Raw genomic sequence first — 7,033 nt, forward strand, 5'->3', positions numbered from 1 at the left:
CAGCCCCGATTACAATAACTAGTAAGGTTATATAGACAGTTCCGTCGCGTCATAGTTAAAACAACCCAACCCCTCTTTATTAGTTAGAAAGCTTCTAATATTCATGCATATCTATCTTCTTTGACACTACAAACAATTTGTGATGCCTCAGCAACTTCTTATGAGCTTTGTTGTCATGCACCAGAAACTAGGAGAAAGGAGGGAGTTAAGAACAGATGAAGAACAGAAACAGGGAGTGGAGACTGCAAGTTTCCATATGTCCAAACAAACTGTTCCTAGCACTTCTGGTACAAGAATGTGGCCCCCACCTCTTATCTCATTCTCTGCAGCTCAAGCAAGCATGCCCTCAGGTTTCACAGAGAGACAGGAATGGCCCAGCAACTACTGTTAGCCTAACTTTGGCTAAGCTGGCCAAACAATGTTCTATACTCCATATTTTTGGGCCTAACAATCCCCCCTTTGTCCCTGGAGTGCCTTGGAGGGACTCCTGGGACAACTAGCTGCTATGAGTGGTGAGCTTGGAGTTGATTACTTTTGGACGGAACACAGCTTGGTGCCCATCCAACATCCAACCTTTACCATAACATACAAAGCTAGCAGGCCACATATAATTACAACGGCGCTTCGGAGTACATTATGGAGCCAACCACCTATGTTTGGAATCCAATTGAACAGGTTACTTCACCAGGATTCAACCCGCTCCCCTCCATGGTCCTTTGCTACTTGTATGAGGTGGTTTGCTCTATCCCAGGTGGCATTATAAACATCAGGAACATATACGCAGCATTCTTGCCCAATTAGTGCACATGTTCCTCCCTGAGAGGCCAGTAAGATATCTAGAGCCAAGCGGTTCTGGAGAACCATCTGCCTTAGTTTTCACTGTTCAACTGCCAAATCCACCAAGGCTTTGGCGGTAGTCTAATTTCCCAGATGTCTCGGTGAATTACCCAATCCCACATGCATCCTCCCCATGGACCCGGCAGGATTCGGTATGTGGGAGCCCACACCCCCCCAACCGGTCCATATGCTTGGAAGGAGCATTGAGAACGTCCGCACTTCCACCCAGAAAGTCTCCAAGTATGTCTCCATGGCCACAGATCAGATGGTACTCCTGATGTGTCTGTAAGGGCAGTGGGCCAAGCCTGAGCATGCTAGATCCCACTGCAATGCCTTCCCAGCCTCAGTGATATTCAATACCATCTCTGTCAGCAACTTCTGGGTCATAGAACTAAGGGCGGAGATAACATGTAACTCACCAATTCCAACCTGTACCTGGGTTAGCTGTGCCCCAGAAATAAGGCTTGTGGCCTTCTTTAGTTGCCCCAATTTCTTATCAGGTTTTTGGTTCTTAAAAATATTTCAAACTGCTGCTGTACTATTGGCCCTATCCCATAGGGATCCGGTCAAGTCTCTCTTCTTTCTAGAGGAAATAACCCAAGCCCTCTGTTGTGCTAATCTAATAGCAGCCCCTTTTGAACAATTTGGGTATGTAGAGGTGATCTGGAAACTGGATAAGGGTAATGAAAATTTAACAGTCCCTAGTGTAGTGTTAATTACACAGTCCATTGATATCCTAATACATCTCTCTTTGGTGTAGTACTATACCACATCTGTTGGTTGAACACCTTTATGTATTTCCGGGAGGCATTGATATTAATGGCATAAGAAGGGGTGTATTGCAATAAGGTACAGGTAACATTATTAGTCACTGGAATGATTTCTATGCAGGTAAAATTTTCAGTGGCAGAACAAACTCTTTGGGTAGTCGTTTGATTATTTACTAATTGGGTGACCAAATACCAATAAGGGCCTCTTTCATTTAACACAGTGCAAATTCCAGGAACAGCCATCATATCTACTTCACTATAGAACCCATTAATTTCAATTACAAATTCTTGGGGTTCACTTGTAGTGATATCATGTATTTTTATCTCCACTGATCCATTCTTTTTCATTCAATTGTTCGCTTATATGGGATATCCTGAACCTTAAAAATATTTCTTTTTTCAAACAATTTTTAAATAAATCACTAAAGTGTGAAGGCCTTGGCCGTTGGTTTTATCAGATATATGGCATTGTCTGTATTTGGATGTGTTACAGGGGTAACAGTGTAATGGAGGAGATGGCAGGGGCAGTGGCAACAAGGTGCCTTTGGTACTTGTCATTTAAAATCCAATTAGGGAGGGCAATACATGCTGAAGGACTTATCCAAAACACAGGGCGCAGCCTGTAGAATAAACCCCAAAATCCAATCAAAACCACATTCCTAAGCATGGGTCCCACAAGTTTCTTCCTGCCAGTGTATAATTCTGTTTCTTCACCAGGGTCAGTTCTTAATGTTTTTTTTTATAGTCAGGAATCCCTGGACTTTGGTGGTTTCAATGGAGCGAGTGTTCCTTCTTCTCTTTTTCTGAAACAGTGTGGTTCAGCATCATACAGGGGAGAGGTTACTAGCACATCACCCTGTAATGGTTTTGCTTCTTTTAGAAAAATCCAAAGGCACAGTAGGTCTGTCAGTGGACAAGGGAGAGGTTACTAGCACTTCACCTTGTTTTTTTTTTTTTCTTTTTCCTGCTGTCCAGAAGGCACAGCAGAGTTAGAAGGAGGAATAGGCTGATCATCAGTCGGAGAGTCCTCCCGAGGTGGAGGGGTCTTTTTACAGTGAGAAGCATGGGTCCAGGTAGGCAGTCCTTGGCACTTCACAGCAGTGTTGGTGGTTAACAGGACTTGGAAAGGGCCTTTCCAGCATGGAGTCAAAGCAGTCTTTCGTTGATGGACTTTACGTAGACTCAGTCTCCTGGTTTCAATGAATGGCAGGGCTGCTACGGTCTTTGAGTAGTGCTTCTTTACCTGTGAGAAAAGAAACCTAACACATTTCATTAATGCCTGGCAGTGTTTTGCAGATCTCATAGTTGCTTGGGCACATTCAGGCCCCCCCTCTTCTTGGCTTCTTTTAACCTACAAAGGAAACTTCCATTCTTCACTCATACACCTTTTCTCAACAATGAACACATACACATTGCCATTATACAGTACATTAGTCTTATTATTCAATGTCTGCCATACACACCCTTCCAGTAAAATAACTTATATGCAGAGCTTTGGAGCAACAAACCAGGACAAGCACTCCCACTTTTGAGGAGTCCACTCGGTACAACCTCTGGTGTCCAATAGCTTTCCTCCCTCCCCAGCCCTCTGGCTAGAAATCTGAGGTAGCCAGAAGGATCCCATGTGCAATATGGGGAGTGGGTTAACCTTCCATGTCCTTGCTTCCAAAGACTGTTGATATGCAAATTTTAACAACATTTTTTTTCAATTAAAAGATCTGACCAATGAAGTTTCTTTTTTTTTTTTTACTTAAGCAAATGTATTAGACTTTAGTATATCACATTTTCCTGATTTATCCAAACACTTTGTATTCCAAGTTGAATAAAACAAGTATCTGCTTTTTTATTTAACCCTTTTATTTAATTTTGAACTAGACTGTCTTATGAAAATATTAAACCCAACAATTCTGGCCACAAGACAAACACCACAAGACAGGACATAGAACACAAAAATAATTCCTATTGTACCAGTAAATGCATGGTACGTTGAATGCTGTTCAGCTGGCATCCGTTTTCTCTGATGATCTGAAAGACATTATTTGCTTACACTATTTCCTTTATATACACATACTCTTGTTGATTTCAGGCAAAACAGAAGAATTACCCCATATTTCCTTGTATTTGTTTTATAGGCAGCCCAGGTTTCAGTGGCTTCTACCTTATTAGTTAGATAATTTGCATTAATACAGATGCTTTCTGGCTTGCTTCCAGATCCAAAGCTATCCACAGCTTAAAGATTCTTACTTTAAAAAAGGACACAATTAACTTTCCCAGACTTTTGATTGCCTTTTACTTCTAACTCCTACTTTCAAACGCACAGTGATCTGAAAAAGACAACACAACCTATATTGGTAGGTTTGCATTTCTTTTACCTTTGCTACAATATACACTGCACATGTTCTGGGGAAAATGCACATCCTCTCCACAATTCAATTTCCACAACACTAGCCACATCAATTTCTACACAAGGTGTAACTGTTTCTTTTATGCTTACAAAATCTCCATGCACCCACAGCAAAGTGACAGCTCGACCACACAGAGCCAGGGGCACTGTCCTTCTCTCTCTTTACCAGATCTTTTATCTGCTATTTTGTTACCCAAAAACAAATTTAAATCTTTTATTCTTCTGGCTTTGACTACCCTGCTGCAGCCACAACCTTTGGTCTTTATTTAAAACATTTTAAATCTTGTAGCATTAAGTCACCTTAAGGATTAAATGCTAAATACCTTAAACAACACTAGTTTCCTGTGCCTGGCAAAAGTATTCTCAGTTTTGCAACTTTAAACAATACCAATTCATCTTAAACTTATAAAATACAGATTGTACACAGCAGGAGTGTTCTTCAGCAAATTCGACTAAATTATTCATAGTCGAATAATTCCACTTAAATAACCTCTTGCCTGGATTACTTACAGAAATTCTTACCAAGTTTCACTGCTTAATTCCCTCTAGCAACTATAGAGTTAACTTCTCACTCTTTTTTTTTTTTTTAATCACTTGCTTGTCTCCCAAAATGACACCCAATCAACTCAGATTTTACCATTCCAATTATTGTCCTGGGGATTTGAAATCGCCATGCTTATAATTACTTACTCCTTTTCTTCCACTATGCCCTTAAAGTTTCCAACCTGTTTTCTAATCTATCTGTTGACTGCCCGCTTGGGCCCGATCCTGCTTTTCTTGCTGAACCGTCCCTTCCATGGGCACCGGCTTGTTCCACTATCAATTTAGCTAGGAGGGTGGGCTTCTCAACTAGCCCCCACCCTTCCTGGTCTCTTCCCTTAAACATTCTTACTCACAAGGCTACCCGAGTCCTCCCTCGTGAGGCTTGCCAACTGGGCAAAAACGCATGGCCCATTGGCATTTAACTATTCAATTTTTTTTTTGTGTGTGTGTGTGTGGCAAACACACTGCTGTTACAGCATATGCAAACACAAATAGTTAAATTCTGACAAGTCCCTGAAGGACCGGTACTTGCTTAGCCAGTGCTTCCTTTTCTGCCTGGAAGTCCTGTCTCAAGGCTTGCAACTTGCCCTGGGCGTAGGTTTGAGTTGCTGCCTGGTTCATGATCTATGCTCTTAATTGCTTAATTCTAGTTATCAAGTACACAACTCTTCCCTTTTCTCCAACTTCTGTATTGCCCAGTCCTCTACGACTGGGGTAGATCCACCTGACACCCTTCCCAGTCAACCGGGGTGGAGAAAGGAATGCTTAACCCCTCTCCGGTTCTCAGACTTACTGCGGCTGAGAGTGGGCACACTTTCATACTCACACACGTACGTCCAGACTGGCCACGTCTTTGTATAACGTCCAGAGAAGGGGGAGAGGTGGACGGGAGATTATCCTGTATACAGCTTGTCCAGAATCTCTGACTTGCTTCCACTCTTGGGAGGGCTGTTCTTTTACACCCTGGGGTCTCCTGCGGCATCTCTTTCAGAGATTCCAGTCCAGGCCGGCTGCCTGTGGCTTCTTCACAGCGTCCCCAAACCACGCCAGCTCCAGGGTCTCAAAGGCAGACTGTTGGATCTCACTGGACAGTTAAGCTTTGCAAATGTAATCTCAGCACTTGTAACTTGTATTGTCTTTGGTTTGCCTCTGTCTATATTTTTTCACAGCCAGCTGGGGCCGAAAGCAGTTTTTCTTTTGGTTTACAAATAAATAATCCATTTGTCCCGGTCTAAGATCAACCAGGATATCCCTGAGGGAATCCATCCTGTCAGCAGAAAAGGTTCTGCACCTTGGCCAGTCTTTAGTCGGGGACAAATGGGCAGTAAAGGAGGGCCATTGGACTTGGCATAAATTTCTCATCTGGGATTTAGTCAAACCGGTTGTGCCAGAGATTTCCTTCCAATCTCTAAGTACTAGGGACAACGGGGCGTCCCCCGGGCATTTACTGCCAAATTGTCCCATTTAGCCAGTAGGGTTTCTAACCCTCTCCCGGGGACTCTAACTCCTCTCTGGGGACTCTAACCCCTTCCCGGGGACTCTAACCCCTCTCTGGGGACTCTAACCCCTCTCCGGCGATCGCTTACCTTATCCAGGGACTCTAACCCCGAAGACCTGAATCCTACTCAACGGGTAGGCGGACGTTGCTGGGTTTCTACAGGCTTCAGCTGGTTCACAGGACTCGCCTTATCGCCGATGCAGGGATCAGGTTACCGGGCAAGGCTCCTCGAAGCCAGAGGATGTGCGCTGCGTTGCTTCAGAGTCTGATCCCGCACCGGAGAGTCAAACGAGTCCCGGCGGAGTCGCCAAATTTGTCGGGGACTTTAACCCAGACGGCAAGGTTCGTTGTCTGACCGCAGAGTGAGAGACAGGCAACACCAGCAAGGTCCAATACAAGCTCTTTATTGAAGAGTGCACACAACAATAGAGAGCGGCCCGTCTCCAGAGAGAACCAGCCCCGATTACAATAACTAGTAAGGTTATATAGACAGTTCCGTCGCGTCATAGTTAAAACAACCCAACCCCCCTTTATTAGTTAGAAAGCTTCTAATATTCATGCATATCTATCTTCTTTGACACTACAAACAATTCGTGATGCCTCAGCAACTTCTTATGAGCTTTGTTGTCATGCACCAGAAACTAGGAGAAAGGAGGGAGTTAAGAACAGATGAAGAACAGAAACAGGGAGTGGAGACTGCAAGTTTCCATATGTCCAAACAAACTGTTCCTAGCACTTCTGTTACAAGAATGTGGCCCCCACCTCTTATCTCATTCTCTGCAGCTCAAGCAAGCATGCCCTCAGGTTTCACAGAGAGACAGGAATGGCCCAGCAACTACTGTTAGCCTAACTTTGGCTAAGCTGGCCAAACAATGTTCTATACTCCATATTTTTGGGCCTAACACAGTGCTGTGGTTGGAATGGAAATGATGTTTGGAAACGGCTTCAGAATAAAGGGTTGGTTGGTTAGCCGACCTCAGA

The sequence above is a fragment of the Emys orbicularis genome, chromosome 3 (assembly GCF_028017835.1).
Source record: "Emys orbicularis isolate rEmyOrb1 chromosome 3, rEmyOrb1.hap1, whole genome shotgun sequence".
Classification (NCBI taxonomy): domain Eukaryota; kingdom Metazoa; phylum Chordata; order Testudines; family Emydidae; genus Emys; species Emys orbicularis.